The following is an 18,627-nucleotide window of genomic DNA, read 5'->3' on the forward strand; positions in this document are numbered from 1 at the left end:
TCAGAAACAATGAAAATACCCTCAGAGCCCAGATGAGGTCTTGAAATACCATTTCTCTGTAAAAGCAACAGGATTTATCAGAAAATGGCTGATCCCAAGTCCGGGGCAGGAGACATACAAGGTGAGCCTGGAACATCTTGTATTACCAGATAGCAAAGATGCTATGGAAGTCTAGTAGGGTCACGTCTAATGGACTTGGGAACCAACTTGAAGACAAGGTTCCCACCAACCAATCTGAACTTCAAAATAGTTAAGAATTGCAAAGGCTTGAAATCCATCAAATATGTCTAAATCTGTGAGTTCGTAATTGCGTGTAGATTTATATATAGCACTAGCCGGTTACCTTCTGAAGATAACAGAGGCTACTGTGTTGCGTCAACAACCAGGTAGAGGGGCTCGCCCGGCGAGTTGGTGGTTAAGTTTACCTGCTCCGCTTTGATGGCCCAGGGTTCACAGGTTCTCAGATCCTGGGCGTGGACCTAGCACCAATGCTGTGGTGGCATCCCACATAAAATAGAGGAAGATTGGCACAGGTGTTAGCTCAGAGACAATCTTCCTCACAAAAAAAACCACAAAAAACCAACCAACAAACAAAACTGGGTAAAGGGGCTGGACCCGTGGCCGAGTGGTTGGTGGCCTGGGATTCCCAGGTTGGGACCCCAGGTGAGGACTTATTCCACTCATCAACCATGCTGTGGAGGCATCCCTTGAACAAAGTAGAGGAAGATTGGCGCAGATGGTAGCTCAGGGACAATCTTCCTCTTGCAAAAAAAAGAGGAGGCTTGGCAATGGATGTTAGCTCAGGGTGAATCTTCCTCACCAAAAAAAAAAAAGCAAAACCAAAAACCAAAACTGGGTAGATAAAAGGGAAGAATCAAATATTTATCTGCCTTTTCTTTGTGAACCATACCACTAGGTATCTCCTTATAAAATTATTACAACTAACAAATGGAAACAAAACGATACCATTAGAATGACACAATTTGTAAGTCCTAATGAATTAATAGAGGCAGACATTGAATCCACGGCCGCTTACACGAAAAGGAGTGAAAACCAGACGTTACATACCTCTTGATGGAAGACACCACCTCGAGCTCTGCCAGACTGAACCTGATCCAGTCTCTGGACCCAGCTGCCCATTTGCAGGAAATACCAGGAGCAGAGGAACGTAGTGACCTGCACCAAGGGTGTGCGATCAGTACAGTCCAGCCTGTGGGAAGCTCTACAGCTAAACAGACTGAGATTTTTTTCCAAAGATAAATTATAAGAAAAAAAATAAGGCATGGAGCATAACTTGTAGATTAAAAGAGACTGAAAATATGTATCCGATTTTAAAGAATGCGTAAGGTTAAATGATGGAGTCTGGGGGTGGATGCTTGAGTGATAGAGCCAGAAAGAATTAGAAGGCGACGATTGCTGTTCATGTCCCAGTAGTGGTCATTTCTGAAGGGAGGGAGGGGCTGTGATGGGCTGAGAGATGCGGAGGGGCTGCTGGGTGGCTGGCCAAGTTCTATTTCTCGTCCTGAGTGGTTGTCACAGGCTGTGCACCTGATAATCATTTACTACACTGTAGGTTCGTTTTGAGGGGGTTTTCTGTTATCCGTGTTTTATTTTACATTTATAAACTTTTTAAAAAGATGTTTAAAAAAAACCTGTTTCTGAGTTTTGAGCTCCTTTGACATTCTGATGAAAGTAACCCTGAAACATGTACCAACGCCTGAATACTTCTCGGAGAGTCCAGGCACCCGTGTGCGACTCTGGCACCCCCTCCCCACTGCACCCCACTGGGAGCCGTGAACTGCAGATGAACAGCTCCTGTTTGGAACAGATTTTACTCAGCGGAAGGAGAAGTCGAATTGGAACAGGATTGCCGTGAACTGTTATGAACTCTTTGTTTCCATATAAAGAAGGAGTTTTTAAATTGGAGTCTGTGAGTGAACTTTGAGGGGCCTGAGAAACCGCTGAAATAGTTTGGCATATTTTGTGTGAATATATGAGCATTTTTCTGGGGAAAGGGTGCAAAGCTTTAATTAATTATCAAAGTAGTCTGTGACCTCAAACGGTCGGGAGAACTGAAGAAGCTGTAATGCCCCTCCAGCTGCTGGACAGCTGTGGTGATGCAGGATGCTCCTTTGTGATGTTGGCTGAGTGGGGAGAAGGTCCCACTCTCTGGACTCACCCCCAGGCTCTCCCCAGGGGCAGGATGGGGCCCTGGAAGCAGCAGAGGGTCCCCGAGCTCCTGGACAGCTTTCTTTTCAGCGTATGCCTGTGTCTGGGCAGCCAGGCTCAGACCTTTCCTCTCCATCTCAGGATGTGGAGTCTCTGGCTTCCCAGATGGCAGTCTTTAGAGAACCAGCCCCACAATCCTTGGCAGGTCTGCCTCTGCCTCTTCCATCGTTTCCTTAATGTTTTCTTCTTTAAATAAAGTGAAATTTAAAAAATAATATGAGTGGATTTAAAATCCCCCTCTCTTTTATTTACTTAAGTTTATCTAAAAAAGGAAAATGCGTGTGAAGTGCCTTCATAGCAGCAATCACGTTTCCCTCCGTTGTGCGTTTCTCACAGGGAGACCATCAGAAGCCCGGCCTCAGGGCCTCAGTCAGGGGGGCTGACTCAGAGCTCCTGGGGAGGCCGTGGGGTTCTGCGGTTTAACGAGCTCCCCTGGCTATTCTCACTCAGGGTGCAGTTTGAGAACTACGCACTAGTGAAGGTTTCTTACAGGTCCAGCCTGAAGGAGCGGCGTGAACATCAGACTTTGCGAAACACTGGATTTACAGCTTAACGAGCTTGGGCTTTGAAGAAAGAAGGCTCATGTTTGGTTCCTGGCTCTGATACTTTCCAAGTGTGTGGAGGTAGCCAAATGATGTAAACTAACTCCCTAGGTCCTCATTTCTAAACGGGTATAAGAAAACTTACCTTGTAGGATTCTTGGAGGAACGGTGTGAGCGCCCGTCTGATAAGGTGTGAGCCAGAGAACACCCTCCATGCCCTCTGCCTGGGCTTCTCCATATTCTGAGTTTTAATCTAGCCTCAGCATGGAACTGTCACATAACCTAGGCAAATTGTCCAACTTATGTGAAAAGTTCTCTATTTTTGAGCTATTAAATAGTGACAATCTTTGATTTTATTTCCTACCAACCCTCTAGGAAATAAAGGGCAAACAGGTCCCTAGTAATTCCCTAAGCTGATGATCAATGAGAACGGCACGGCTTTGCTGGGAGCAGTGCGAGCTGGACTGAGCCCTCACCTGTCTCCACGTAGCTTCACGAATGCTCAGCGCCGGCTTCTTCGTGCGCGTCTGACTGGGAGCGGTGCTTCACAAAGCTCATGTTGAAAAGAGCCATTTCCCCCAGACCTCTGCCTAGCTATCACCCGCCATTTACCTTCTTGTGCGAATTTGTGTTACGTATTCTAGATGAATTGGCCAGTCATGGGGATGCTTCAGATCCAGAAACCCAGACACTAAATAGGCAGCCCATTGCGGTGACTAAAACTTCTCTTGAGTCATCCAGAACAAATCTCTGTTCACATATCAATGATGTTGAGAGCACAGAGAACAAAGGGTTAAAATGTGAGAGTGGCTCCATGTCACTCAGAGTTCACATGTTCACTTCCTGTCACGCAGATGCAAAGCTTCCCTCATTCTGAGTGTGCTTAGTTCTGAGTCGTTTATAGGGGCAAAAGTCAGTCGTTTTAGGGAAAAGGAATTGATGGCTAACTTTTAGGAGCCTGGTCATATACCTATGGCTGTCTGCTTTTCATGAGGATGGAAATCATTTAGTTCTTGGGCCAACCATAACATTCCTTTTATTACTCCTTTGAAGTGAAACCTAATTCTTTGTGTATTTTTTTTAAATACAGAACCTCAGAGAGGAAATCTCACATTAAGTGAAACATGAGACAGTTAACTGCTGATGATAATATGTAGGTGTCCGGATGATGGCTTATGAATCTGGGCTGGGCATATGGGCTGGTGGGAAAAACCTGCCAGAAATTTGTTACATCATTACTGACTTCAGTGGAAGAGTGAACCTATGTTGAGAAGAAACATAGAATTCAGAGAACTCTTTTACTATCAAAGTGGTTTAGAATGTGTACTAGTTGATTCGCTTGTTGTCTTGGGAGTTTAAATTAAAATGTGCATTACTATCCATTTATAAACGTTGAATGTCATAATGGCTCGCTTTCTAGCTCACCTTCTTATCCTGCTCTTCACATAAATGTTCCCTTTCTATCAGGGAAAGGCAAAAGAAACACCAATAACATGAGAGGAATGCAGTGAATTTAGAGCTTGGTGAATAGGCATGCTCAACCAGAACTGTCTACTGCTCGTTCTGATGGAAAATGAAAACCTAATCATTTCCCCGTGAAGAAATTAAGAAATGGGAGCATAATTCTGGTGGCACTACAAGTTCTAAAACAACCCAAGATCTGATCAGTCAGTTGAAGGTGAGTTCAGGCATGGACCAATGAGACACATCATTGGAATGCCATGTGTTCCTAGGTAGTCTAGGTAAAACTTTAGGCTTTTCTACCATCCAGCCAGCTGACATACTGCTTCTTTCCTGCAGTGACTGTGCTTGTCCACAGGTCAAGAGAACCTGCTGCAAGCTAGTTGGTGGTAGAAACATCTTCTAACCGGGCAGAGGGTTAAAAGATCTCCGGGTTGGAGATCCACCAAGCCTCAATTCGGATCCCCAGGGAAGCACCACAGTGTCAGGCATCCTCTCGTAGACTGTGCCGCTTTCCCTAGCACTCTGTATGGAGAAATAACCTAGGCCGGTTCTTTCCCAAGATGCTAAGACAGCTCAGGCTCACTCATACCCCTCCCAAATGCTGGAGATCATTATGGAAGACTGTGCAGGATGCAGTGCTCCTATCGTCCAAAATTCAACTCATTTTAAACCGTAAGCGGTAGTTTACAGGCGTAAAAATCACCCAAGAGCTTGTTAAAAAGGTAGATTCTCCGTGGATTCTGATTTAGTAGATCTGGAGACCTCCCAGCCTGCATTTTAACCAGCACTCCAGAGGATTCTGACAGGTGCCCTCCGGTGCACTTTTCAGGAAGCACTCTCAGGAATCATGCACAGTGCTTGTCTGCAGACTCCTCTCTCCACATCCTGCTGCACAATGGATGCTGGGCAGAAAAAACAAGGCACAGGGAGTTTAAGAGCCTTTTTATAAATGATTCCTAAGATCCTGAAATATCTAAGTACTCTCCGGAAAGGGATAGGTTAGGGGCCTAGCAGGAATGGCCACCAATTGCTGCTGTGTCCCCGTGAAAATAACCTCGAATTGTGAGAAATTATTTCCCATGTCCTTTGAAGCCTAGTCTTTAGGTATCTGCCCTGTTCCGTTAGAACCCACACCTCTCCTCCTGAAATGTTGTATCCTTGGCAGTCCTGCCCAGGGCCTGACATCGGGGAAGCTAACCCACAGGCTTGTCTGGAAGTTGCGCAGCATTGCAAAGAAAGGCAATTCGCCTCAACTTAGGTCCCACAGTTCCATCCTCCTGTCAGTGTGAACAGGTGAGAGAAGGTTCCGGGAGCTTTCTGTGATAGAATCTCCCCGCCACCCCTTTGTAAGGTTCGCTTGCTGGGAGCTGCAGGGTAGAGTTGATCTGTGGTGAGTGTGCACGTCAGCTCTTCCGGTTATGTTCCAAACCTCCTCAGGACTCCCGTGCAACCGAACTCTTTCAGTAAATTAATTGGAATCGTGAACAGCCACTAATCTCAGAGCACCTGGTCCTCCTTTGAAGTTTTTCTAGACCCTAAATGGTACAAAAGAGTGTGAAATAAAGAAGCTGATTCTAGGGAGATTCCCCGCTAGACGAGGTCAGACGCGGCGGGGAATACAGCCTGTCTTGCCGAGCCCATCTTCTGGCTCTCTTTTTCTCCCTGGCCTTGGTGCTCCAGTGAATTAGGCCGTCCTATGAGTCTAGAGACAGAAGGCTTTGCTGATGGCTTCACAAAAGAGTTGGAATTGCTGTATTTTGTTAGATTGCTGCTTTTAAATTCCTGGTAAGGGAGCTTGAGAGGACAAACTAATTTTATGGCTAATATTTATTTTTAAAAATGTCATCTATTAAGCAGTGTTCCTCAAACTTTAATGTGCATACAGATCTCTTGGGAATCTTGTTAAAATGCAGACTTAACAGATGCGAGGTGGGGCCGGAGGGTCTACATTTCTAACAAGCTCCTGAGTGATGCCCACGCTGCTGTGCTGGGGACCACGCTCTGAGGAGCAAGGACTAAAGGGCAACGGTGTGAACTGTGGGCTCAAGCACGCCTCTCAGCTCTGAAGTGTAGTCCCTCTGGTTGGACAAAGTACAGTCTCTGTTTTAGTCTGACTGCCACACATTTCACACTTGGGTGTATTTATTCCGGAGCCTTTGAGGGGCATGACTGGTGCCACCATTGTGATCCTGGTAAATGGCATCAGGATATACCGTCAGTTTGCACCACCATGTGACCTGCTATCCTGAAACAAAATGACAGGCCGCACAAGTTTTAATTTGTCAAAACTACACTTTTCAACAGATTTCCTTGGCTTTGAAACGTGCAAAAGAAATACAGAAATAAGTGTGCCAAACCTACGTTTCACAGAACTTCTGGTGAAGAATAATATAGTTGTTGCTCTTCAAATGAATGCCCTTCACTGAATTCTCTTTGATCTCTGGGGTCTCAGAAAAAGCTTGACTTATCCAACTTTCTCATGACTAATTATGCACTAAAAAGCAACATCCCGGCATCCTGCTCAGCCCTCTTCCATATTGTGCGTTACCGTGTAAGCTCCTAGGGCAGGACAGAGGAGGGGCAGAGAGCCCGTCTTGGAGTGATGCTATGCGTTCACAGGTAACGGGCCAGTTCTCTAGTGAGTTCATGTGGTCTGCAAACCCTCCCCACACCTAACAGAGGGATTCGCGCTATTATAATTTTAAAGGTTAGTTGCCATCTTTGATTTGTGTTCAAATCTCCTCTCGTAGGAATTCAAAAGTGTCTGGTTAGGTTTTTGATGGAATTGCCCAAACTAGAGAAAAGAACGCAAGAGTTAGAAGAAGCAGAAATGCTTCTGGGTGAGGTGTGGAAGACTCTTTACTAAGGCCTGACAACTTTTCTTATTTGAAGAGGAAAGCTGGAGTAGGGAAAATATCCAGAGAAAAGTAACCAAAATAACCAAGGATATGGAAAATGGGTTCTTCAAGAAAAAGCTGATGGGGATGGAGTTGTTTTACCTGTCAAAGCAAGGATCGAGTCAGTTAATTCCCATTTTTAGAAATATGTAGGCTTATTACAAGGCAAAGGGGTCACTTATTCTCTGTTTTCACAAGGAAAATTTTTACAAGTGTAGATTTGACTGATAACCTCTCTTAAGTGCTTTCAAGAGCTATCATTTTATTTCTTTTAAAAGTTAAGTAGTATAGATTTTAGGTACGATAAATGGGTCTTTTTTATGGCAAAACTTATTGTGTGAAATCTGTATCCATTCACAGAATTGCTGGGTTATTTATATGCACTAATCGTGATACTTGCTACTTTTTCCGAGTTAAATTTAGTTTCATCATAGTTGAAAATATTAACTGCTTACACAAATCCACATTTCATAATTTGTTCTCTCTCCTTTTGAAGTTCTTTACTAGCTGTGCCCTCCACCTTAGGATCCCCACTGCACCCCATGCTAATGGGTATAAATTATAGTGGTGCCAGCTTGTCTTACCTTTGTTAAATATGTGCCAACCGTTTCACAATGAATCTTTCCTTTCCATTTTATGACTGGCTGTAAAAACTGCTTACAGCCAGTGAATGGACGTGGCACATTATGTCCACAATCTTGAAAGTCCCAACAGAAGCCCATTTTTTTACTCTCTAGGGATAGTTCATGGTATTTTCACATCTCTTCATATTCATCCTTGACTCTGTTTTTTTCCCTTGTCTTTGCTCATTTTTGTCCAAAAGAAGATGGGGAAGAAAAACAACGAAAGGTAAGCGAGCTAATTTTCCTCTCCAGTATCAGTTCTGCATTCTGGTGAGGAGAGAAATCGGTATTCTTATAAAAACAGTAATCTGAGATTTAACCTAACACACAGCACTCTTCTTATCCATTATTATTAGGGCTGATTGAAAGCTGGCCATCTGTTAATCAGATGTCTCAGGGGTCTAAAATTAGAATCAGTCAGATGAAGATCTAATAGTTTTTACAATTAATCATCTTGTGGGAAACATTGACCTGATTCTAAGTTTACAACTTTTCACGAGTTGTAAAGCATCATTTTGTCATCGGCTTCAGAATTAGGTAATCCCAGAACGTCTATGCACTTCCTTATGAGTGGAAAGAAAAATAAAGCAAGAGCTTAAAAACAGTATGTTTGAGGCACCTGAGGAAACTTATAAAGAAAATAGAAACATCTAGAAGGGAAGGCCAAGAAAAGGATATCCAAATAATACCTGAAAATAATCAAGTGACCAGCAAGTATGTGACCTTGTTTGGATTTGAATAAAGAGGCAAAATTTTATGAGGAAAGAGGAGGAAAACACATTTTTTGGGAGAGAGAAAAATGATTTCTAATGTCTTCAATAAATCAGGATATATGAAATCTCCATTTATTGTCAATAGAGCTAATTGAAAAATCTCCTGGGAATGTTTCCATATTGGCTCTTCTTGAAAGAAATTGGTTGGGAAAAAGACTTTGGAGTTCTGGGGTTTTTGTCACTTCTTAAAGCATGGGACAGGTTTTCTGCACCACACATTCCAAATCATGGTTCTAGCTGACCATACGAGCCAGATCCATCTGGTTCAGACATGCCTAGAACTGTGAGCCTAATGGGTGCTAAATAGGGATTCATCACTTCCTCGTGAGAGAGGCATGTAATCAAATAAAGAGTAACCTAGAAATGCCATACACACCTTTTAATTGTGCAACAAATGGGAGCCGACCCAACCAGTGGATTCTTGGCTAGAAAGCCGGCTGGGTCTCCTCTCGTCCTCTCTTCACCCGGCTGACGCTAGAAATCTTCTATCTGTTCAGTCCAAGACGTTGGTTGCCATGGAGGTGGAGGGTGACAGGCCATTTGTTCACAACTGTGTAACACCAACCAAGCTGTAAAGGGAAAGTGTGTGCGCTCTCATTCTGGAAAGCGAATCCTGCTGCCTTACACTTAGGAGCAAGCCAGGTGTCTTAAAGCCAGCGGAAGGCGGCATCAGGGCTGGGCGCCTGGGCCTCAGCCCAAACACCACGGAGGAAATCATCCCATGCTAAAGCATTTGACACCAGGAAACCACTGCTCCCTGACTCTGAACTTGTCCAGGCCGTTCCCAGTGGTTCTTGGAGAAGGAAAGTACAAGAGGAAAAGAGACGGCCAGCAAAATTAGTAGCCTCAGGAGAAGACAGGAGAAAAGTTCTGATTTTCTAATCCAAGAAATGCTGAGAAATGGCCTTCCATATCTCAAAGGGAAGGGAAAGCTGCCCTCCCCAAGGGGTGCAAATGAAAGACCCTTATGTTGCTATTCCCTTCCTTCTTGGGCACAGCACTTTGCTGCCCAGCCAGAATATTGTCTCAGAATCTTTCTCAAAATAACGCTCCAGGGAGGCCCTGCCCACTGGCTGGAATTGACCTCAGACCTCTTTGACATCCTGGTTTATGCTCCAGGATAGTAGCATTTCTTCATTGGAGAAACCATTGTGCTGGATCCAGGGAGAATAGGAACAGTAATGGATTGTTTCTTTCTGGAAACTCATCCCAACGGCATGGAAACTTGGGTGTGGTACAAGTTGGACTGTGGTTTTCGCTGAATAGATCATATGATGGATCAACGGATGGGTCGTAGCTTCCTCCTGCCAGTCTTATTCACTAGGATTCCAAGTGCTCAGCACAGTTTTGATGATGTAGTCAATGCTCAGTAAATGCTTGCTGAATGAATAAACGTGAAAACAATGGCTCTAGTTAAATCATAATGCTTAAGCCTCATTTTGTAATTATAGAGTGAGTTTAAGAGTTAGAATTTTTTTCAATTTTGATTTTTTCTCCTCTATATTTTCAATTAAATAATGATACCTGCTACTATTTAATCTATCAGCGGTGCTGAACTAGTCGCAAACACATGCTAAGAGAAAACTTGAGGAATGTGATTTAAAAGAAAACAGTTCCATAGATACTTTTTGAGATACAGGAATAGCATACAAATCTCATGCACATATTTTTCCACTAGTAAAATGCACGGAATTCTATGTCACCAATTCATGGTCCCACAAAGAACACGATTTTCAGGAGTTAAAGCCACCCTCTCCTGCCAAACCCTGCATTTTAGAGCAGTAGTTCTTAGACCATAGCATGCATCAGAATTACCCAGAAGGCTTGGTAAACCCTGATTGCTGGGTCCCGCTCTCAGAGTGTCTGGTTCAGTAGGTTAGCATTTCTCACACATTCCCAGCTGATTCTATTGGTCCACAGACCACGCTTTGAGAACCACTGATTTAGGACATAATTTCTTGAGATAAAGATACCTTTGATTGTTTTGGGTCACTTTCCCAAACACCCTCTGAAAGATGCTGAACGTAAGAGCCATTGAAACATCTATTAATGCACTTGTGCCTTATAAAACCCTGTGAGGTGTATACCATTGAACAGTAAGCGGAAGAACCAGCACTTGAAACCAGGTAGTCTGGCTTCAGACTCTTAACTACATCATTATCCTGACTTTTAAGAAAAGGGCTAACTGGAATAGATCCTCCCAACCATGTGGTTTTGATCCAGGGCAGGAAAAATAACTGATAAGATTCCAAAGGCCTGTCTAATTGTTCGTAAGAGAAGCAAATGGTGGGCTCTCTGGACTGGGGTCACTCTGGACCCACTCCCCTGAGTGCCTCATTGTCACTGCTTAAGGCAGAATGAAACCTTCCTTCCTCAGAGGGCAGAGTAAATAACTGCAAACAACCCAGATGTTCTTTCCAAGGGGACTGATAAAACAAATAAATAACGGCACAGCCATTCAATGAAATAGAATACAGATGCAAAAGAAAGAATAAGGAAACTCTTTATGTACCAATATGTAAATAGCAGCAAGACGAATACATTTTTTAAAAGGAATAAATAACCCATTTATGTTTGCTTACATATGCATAAAATATCCTAAAAGGACAGATAATAAAGCAATAATAGTCACTGTTGGGGAGGAGGAAATTCCCCCTCTCTACCCTTGTTGAGTTCTATGTCTGGACTAATTATAAAATTGACACGAGACCAGATTAACAGCAGAAAAATCAATTTAATACATGTGCATGGGAGATCATAAAAAACCCATTCAGAGTGTGAACAAAGCAGGCAGTTTACATATTTTTTTACACAAAGAGACCATAAATTCGTGAAGACTTGACAGGCCAAGGAAACTTAGGTTTCAGGTGTGTAATTAGTGAGGAATTTAGGCAGAGTTTGGGTCTGAGGCAGTAATTGGTAAAAGTAGCAAGGTTTGTTTATACAGGCTTCTCGCAGAGGAGGGTCAAAACTTTAAGTCAAAACAAGTAGCTTTAATTGAAAATGATCAATATGCCACGTGGGATACGCTGGGGTGGCCGCCCCGGGCAGGAAGGAGGGAGGAAGAGCACTGGGTGCCCAAGGACAGGAATGTGAAGGACACTTGTTTCTCTTGCATTTTTTTAGTTTTTGAAAATTAAATGATTAACATTTAAAAGTTGGTGATGGATTTTCTGTGGCTTTCCTTATTTGATCACCTGGGGAAGCCTTTCATTTTGGGTTTATTTCCCATTCATTCCCAGCATCTCAGAGGTCCCTTCAACTTACCCAGCTGGACACCCACTACGGCCTGACGCCCAGTGTTTGGGGCTGGGTGAGTATCAGCTTGTGAAACACGGGTGGGATGGCGTGCTTCAGTCACTTTGAAATCGTTTGACATCGTATGTAAATGACTAAATGTCCACAATTTGGAAGAAATAAAAAGTGGTTTCTCTTAGGAAACAGAGGTTACTTTAATAATAATGGCGTCACATTTATACAGTTCTTTATAGCTTATAAAATCCTTTCACATGCATCAGGCCACTTACGCCTCACAACAGCTCTGGGAGGGAGCTTGTATAGTTCCCATTTAACAGGTGAGGAAACTGAGGCTCAGAGAGTTCCAGTAGCTTGTCCGAGGTCGGGAAGCTGTTAAATAGGAGAGCCAGGATGGGTACTAAGCATTCTGACTCAAGGCCTGTGAATTTTTCCCCCTGCCTTTTTATAACCGTAAAAAGAGAAAAATTAATATGCTTTTTTTAAAAAAAGAAAAAGACTGAAACATTCATAATCCCATAACTCCAACAAAAAACATTATTAAATTTACATGGTATCTTCCAGAGTCTGTCCATATGCCTACAACTATTATCTAGTTACAATCTTAATATATGTGCAATTATGTATTCTGTTTTCTCCCAACTTTGTGCTGCTGTCCTGAAGCATTTTCTGAGCTGCAACATAATTTTCATAATTAGCAAATCGATAGGTTCATATTTCATCAAGAGCCAAACTAACTCAATCTGCTACTATTTAACATGGATTTCATTCATTCATTCATTCAATAATTACTAGACCCCTACTATGTGCCAGGCCCTGTGCCAAAGGCTGGGGACATGTCAGTGACAGGCACGCCCACGGGAGAGACTCTGAGGCGCCTGAGGGTGGGGAAGCGGCGGGTCAGGGAGGGAGGCTGAGCTTCCGGGAGGAAGTATATGCTGAGACATTTAGATCATCACCAAGATTTTTATTAAAAAATATCGCACTGCTGTAAACACCTTTGTCTTACAGTTTTTCCATGGAAAGATTTATGTTTTCTTTTACACAAGTGAATTCCATTTTTATGGCTTAAGTATTTGTGTTCCCCTACCTTGATACCAGAAATACATGACTGCACAGTTTCATTATGACCTCATCAACACCAAGTGTGTTTATGGAAAGACAATGTTTGCTAATTTTACAGTTGGAAAATGGTGCCCCATTGTTGCTTTAGTTTGCATTTCTCTGCTGAAAATCGATGTGAACATTTTTGCATAGGCTTATTAATTGCATGTCTTTTTGTATGAATTGTCTGTGTTTGTCCTTTAATCAGTCATTGCTATCAGAAAGAGAGTAAACGACAGTAACTCGCACAAGAGTCCATGACTGTACACTGGAAAAGCCAAAGAAATTCGCTGAAAAGCTATATACATTCACCGTCTTTGTATCTCTCCTGATGCAGTTATCTATTAAGGTCTTATTTTCTTGTCTATGTGTGAGAGCTCTTTATATAATTTATTTTAGTTTTATTTTGACATGATTCAAAAAATTGATTTGAACAGGCTTTTTATATTGTAAAGATGACATAAAAATGATGATTTGCCATTTTTACTGAAATTGTTTTTCTCAGTCTATTTGTCTTTTTATTTTAATGTTTACAGTTTACATTTTTTTAAAAGCTGTCCTTTTACGGGGAAATTTCATCTATTTTCTTCTCAAACTTATGAAGTTATTATTCCTCTTGATATTTGATTATTCCTCTTGATATTAGATCTTTTTTTGTGCTAGTTTTTATTTTTTCTTTAATTCTTAACAGCATTTGGAACTCATTTGGGTTTGGTGTGGTAAGACAGTACACATTTATAAAAATATTTAAAATTTCTATATTACAGATTATATTCTATATATAACAAATTTCCTATATAGGTCATCAGTGTGTGTGTCCAATTTTGTATTAGAACTAATACACTGTTCTCATTTTGCTTTATACTATATTTTAATATCTAAAAAGTTGTCTGTTACCTTTGCTCATGTCTTTCAAAGTATTACTTACAGTTTTACTGATTTGCTTTTTGAGGTGAATTGTATTTTAATTTTCCAGAATACTAGTAAAAATCTTGGGGTCTTTTGATTGGCATTGCATTAAAAATGTATTTTTTTGTCTGAAGAATCAGGCATACTTTATATATCTAATTTTTCCGTTTAGAAGAAGAAATATTTCTCTTCGTACCAAACCAATTAAGTTGTCTCTCAAAATATAAATAACGTACATCATTTTCTAAATCTGTAAATATTTTGTGTTTTTAGTAGTTATTCGAGAAGAAATTAATTAAATATCATAATTGGTTATTATTGGTATATAGAGATATTATTAATTTTTGCACATTTATCATGCATCAGGAGAGATACAAAGACTGAATGTAAATAGCTTTTTAGCGAATTTCTTTGGCTTTTCCAGTGTACAGTCATGGACTCTTGTGCGAGTTACTGTCGTTTACTCTCTTTCTGATAGTAATGACTGATTAAATAGTTCTTAAGATCACACCTCCTGTAAGCAGTGAAACGGCCTGGCAGCAGGCTCTGCTGGAGAGCAGAGCCCATGTCCAGCCACCTGTTCAGATTCAGGGATGTTTCCAGGAAGGCAGGTCCAGGGCGGGTCTGGGGTTCAGAGCCGGGCTGAGCACTGACCCACTGCCTCACGCTCGGCAGGTTGCTTCCTTCTCGGGGGTTCGTGGGATCAGTTTAGTTGATTTCTAAGAATCTGACCAACTTCTAAAATACTTTGAAATGGAATTACATGGAGAAAGTTATCTAGAAGGCATCGGTCTGGGGCAGAGTTTTTAGATAAGAGAAATCGACTGAGAATTGCCAGAGGAAGGAAGCACGCAAGGCTGCAGAGAGCAACGGTTGTCACTGAGTACAAGGAACTGAGAGATTTTTATCCGATTTTCCTTGTTATGCTGTGTGCCAGGGCAAAATACTCACTTCTTGTTTTGAGGTTCCTTGACATCAACCTGCTTAAGGCACATTCCTGTCTAGATGGCATCATTTGAAAAGAAGGAAAGGGTCACTGTCATTGTGGTGGTTGGTTTTGTTGTAGTTCATTGTTGACCTACTGCTGGAGCTCTGAGTAGTGAGCCCAGCCAGAGACAATGACGGTAAAAGGGCAGAGAAGAGGGACACGTGGAACAAGCCACTGAGAGAAGGGGAAGAGATTTAGAAAATCGTCATTTATCAACAAATAAGCGCAAGCACGAATACTGCAGTGAAGGGCTGTACACTCGGCGGCCAGGCTGCCTAAATCCTTATCGTGGCTTCGCCACTGAGCAGTTATGTGAACTTTGTTCCTCAGTTTCCTCGTCTTTAAAATCGAGGATAATAATAGGACTTAACTTCATAGGCTTGTTGTGAAGAGGAAATAAGCTAATGAAGAGAGTTTAGAAACTATCCCTGGCACATAGTAAACCTTTGGATTTTACTACTATAATTTTTCCTAAAAAACATTAAAGATATACATCAGAGTAGCTACCTTTTCAAAATGTTCCTGGTGATTATCTTGCCCAATCTTCTCAAATTATGCCTTTCTGAGGTGGCTCTTTGGGTGCCTTGTTAATCTAAAATTTAGGTTCAGCATTTTACTGTTAGGATTCAAAGAACCGCATGCCTTGGGTCCTTTCATATTTATGAGGCTTAATTCCCATTTATGTTCCAACTTGCACATTACATTCTTTACCTGATTTATTGCTACTTGTAATAATACTATTTATAACACTTTTCATCCTTAGTTCTCTAAGTTTTACATCCCTCGATTCATTCCAGCTCACGGGTAAGTGGGTGGTAAGTAGCAGAATCCCTCATTTTTCAAGTGAAAAGCACTGAAGGCGTAATGACGAAGTGACGCCCAGCAAATTGGTAGCAGGGCTGGTAATGTGAAGATGGGGCTGGCTGATTACTTGGGACTCCGTGTTCTCAGGCACTCTCAGAAAAGGGTTACTTTCTTTAATGAAGGCGTGTGGTGAAGGGCACGGGCTCTGGGGTCAAGCACATTTGGGTTCAAATCTGACTCTACCATTTACAAACTGTGGGTTCTCAAGAGACTTATTGACTGCTCTCAGCTTCCATGTTTTCCTCTGTAAATTGGGAATGATAAATTTGTCTTCTTTGTAGCTTTTTTTTGGAGGATGGAGTGGTTTAGGGATGGTGGACCAACTAACATAGAAGAAATGATCGATATTGTGGTCATTTTGTTCTTGGTATTCACCTCTTTAAAGATGCGTGGGCCATCTTCATTTGAGTTGATACCATTTTAAACAAGGCCTCTTGCTTAAATATTCGAGACTGAAACTTTTGTAAGGGGAACTGTCAGTTTAGAACTTGAGCAAGGCGGCTTCATTTTGAATTGCGTTCTTCAGGAGTATGCAGGGATCCATGATCTGGTCCTTTGCTACAGGAGGAGGGAGAGAGGGAAATGAGGAGGTCTCCATGGGGGAGAACGTTGTGGTTGGAGTTTCTCAAATTTTAGTGCACCAGAATCACCTGGAGTGCTGCTTAAAAACAGATTCCTGAGCCGCACTCCAGAGTTTCCGATTCAGGAGGGCTGGGGTGGGGCCTTGGAATCTGCATTCCTAACAAAGGCTTGGGTATGCTGATGTGCTGGTCTGGACCCCACACTTTGAGAACCACTGGGTTCTGGTCACCGTGTAACTGGCAACTGCAAAAATCTCAATGGCAGAGACGGCAGAAGTTTACCTCCCACTCACACTACATACCCATTATGAGTCCGATGTTTCCTATACAGTATCACATTTCCGTATAGTCGATCTCCCCCAGAAGATGGTGACCTCTTAAGGGCAAGGGTCACCTCTTCAATTTTATGTCCTTCACAGCATCCAGTTCAGAGCTCAACACATGTTCAGTACCCAACAGAGACTTGTGGAGCTGTACTGAGAGAGGAGGATCGACAGACTGTGTGCCTTTCATTTCTTGCTCCCTGTTTTGTTTCTCCTTCCAGATGGACGTCTAAGGTGCTGTGGGCTTTCGGCTAGGATTTTCAAAATGGGACTGATCCATTCTTATTGTAAATGGAAAATGCAAAAATTAATACATATATAACGTCTGTGTATTTAGACACACCTCATATTTTTCAAACAAAACAAAAAAACAAGCCTCTAAAGCGAGGTGAGAGCAAACAGCCTGGTTATGAGAGCTGATACAGTTGCTGTTATCACAGAGTAAATTTGCCTCTGAGCTGCCTGGTGATGATAAGCAAAGAGTGAGGGATTATACAACTCCCACTGCTCACCACCCATCCACTTACCTGACCTACATCATAGTCTTGTCTCCTCTGCTCCCCAGTTCCCATCCTCTATGCGCTGGCCTCGAATTTCTGCTGTAAGTTTTCCTCAAATTCCTTTTTTTTTTTTTGGTTTTAATAAGATAATACTTTTTCTTTTTATTCTTCTTATACTCCATACACACCTCTAACTTTCCTTGAATTCTGAGTGAGATAGGAGGAGCACAGGGCAGTGACACTACTCCATATGACACTGTAATGGTGGGTATATATCATTATACATTTGTCAAAACCCAAGAATGTACAACGCCAAGAGTGAACCCTAATGTAAACTACAGACTTTGGGTGATAATGATGTGTCAGTGTTGGTTCATCGATTGTGACAAGAGTACCACTCTGGTGGGGGATGTTGATAGTGGGGGAGGCTGTGTGTGGGGGGGGTGGGGGGAACATGGCCATGTGGGAACTCTGTACTTTCTATTCAATTTTACTGTGAAACCAAAACTGCTCTAAAAAAAATAGCCTATATATTTAAAAAACCCTACATTTGTGAAATAGTAATATATGCACTTCTTTATTAACACGGAACATCTAGCACTGAATCTAGTGACTACCGAAAGCCAAAGTCGCGATGACCATAAGCAATATCTCAAGATACATGCACTCACCATAATATGATGTGAAAATCGCTGATGTCTATCAGTGAAAACATCACAGGTACTGCTAACGCTACTGTGGTCTCTTGATTACATTCCTAAGTAAGGGAAATTCTAAATTTTAATTATGGATCATTGACAATAAAGATGTCAATTATTCTCCATGGAAGTTTAAAGATTCCTCCCCTCAAACTTCATCCTTGGGACCCTTTGGGGAGAGGGGCGGCCTGTGGATCCCTGATTACGGGCACCTTATCTAGACCCTAGAATGCAGTCAGTCCAATCGCATCTCACAGATTCCAGGGCTCTGCCCCATTATTGTCTTCTAAGGTTTCCCCACTGATCTGCATTGGCTTTCTCTTTGTTTTTGGCAGGTGATGCCAGTATTTTCTAGAGCCAGCTGAGCCTGCTTGTTCTCTGTGTCCTCTGATCTTCAGGAAAGCAGAGTTGCCCTTGACAGCAGCTGAAGCAATGCCGTGAGAAGTTGTAGTGAGTGAGGAAAGGAGGGCGTGCCACCAGTGGAATCTTCAAACCTGCTAGCTGGTCTTTTATGTTCGGTGCTGGAACGATGGCTCTCCTTCAGTAGCTACTAATAACAATTTGTAGTGTGTTTATGGTACTTTTGAACTTCAAAGGACTCGGCCAGTGTGATTAACTAATGCTGTCTCAGTTCTGCTGTTGAGTTGATTAGGCAGGATTGCTTCTTACAAAGGTCTCTGATGAATGTTGTCCAGTATCCCTGGAAGCTTATTGAGGTGAACAAAAGGGAGATATGCCCAAGGACAATTAAACCATTGTTCCAAGAAGTCCTCTACTATTCAAATAGAAGGAGTACTCTTTAGGCTAGCTATGTACCCAAATGGGTAAACGAATCCATTCCTTCCTCACTGAGCCCAGAATCCTTCCCGAGACAATA

At 42.2% G+C, this 18,627-nt stretch overlaps 1 long non-coding RNA gene across 2 annotated transcripts in view; it reads left to right on the forward strand.

Annotated features, from left to right (window-relative positions):
* Window positions 1-18,223, forward strand: part of LOC123284595 (uncharacterized) — a 93,480-nt gene extending 75,257 nt beyond the window's left edge. For both annotated transcript variants that reach the window (XR_011501823.1, XR_011501824.1), the window contains exon 3: window positions 18,086-18,223. This is a non-coding gene — a long non-coding RNA (uncharacterized lncRNA). The remainder of the gene's footprint in view (window positions 1-18,085) is intronic.
* Window positions 18,224-18,627: the final 404 nt, after the last annotated feature.

Source organism: Equus asinus, chromosome 3, assembly GCF_041296235.1.
Source record: "Equus asinus isolate D_3611 breed Donkey chromosome 3, EquAss-T2T_v2, whole genome shotgun sequence".
NCBI lineage: Eukaryota > Metazoa > Chordata > Mammalia > Perissodactyla > Equidae > Equus > Equus asinus.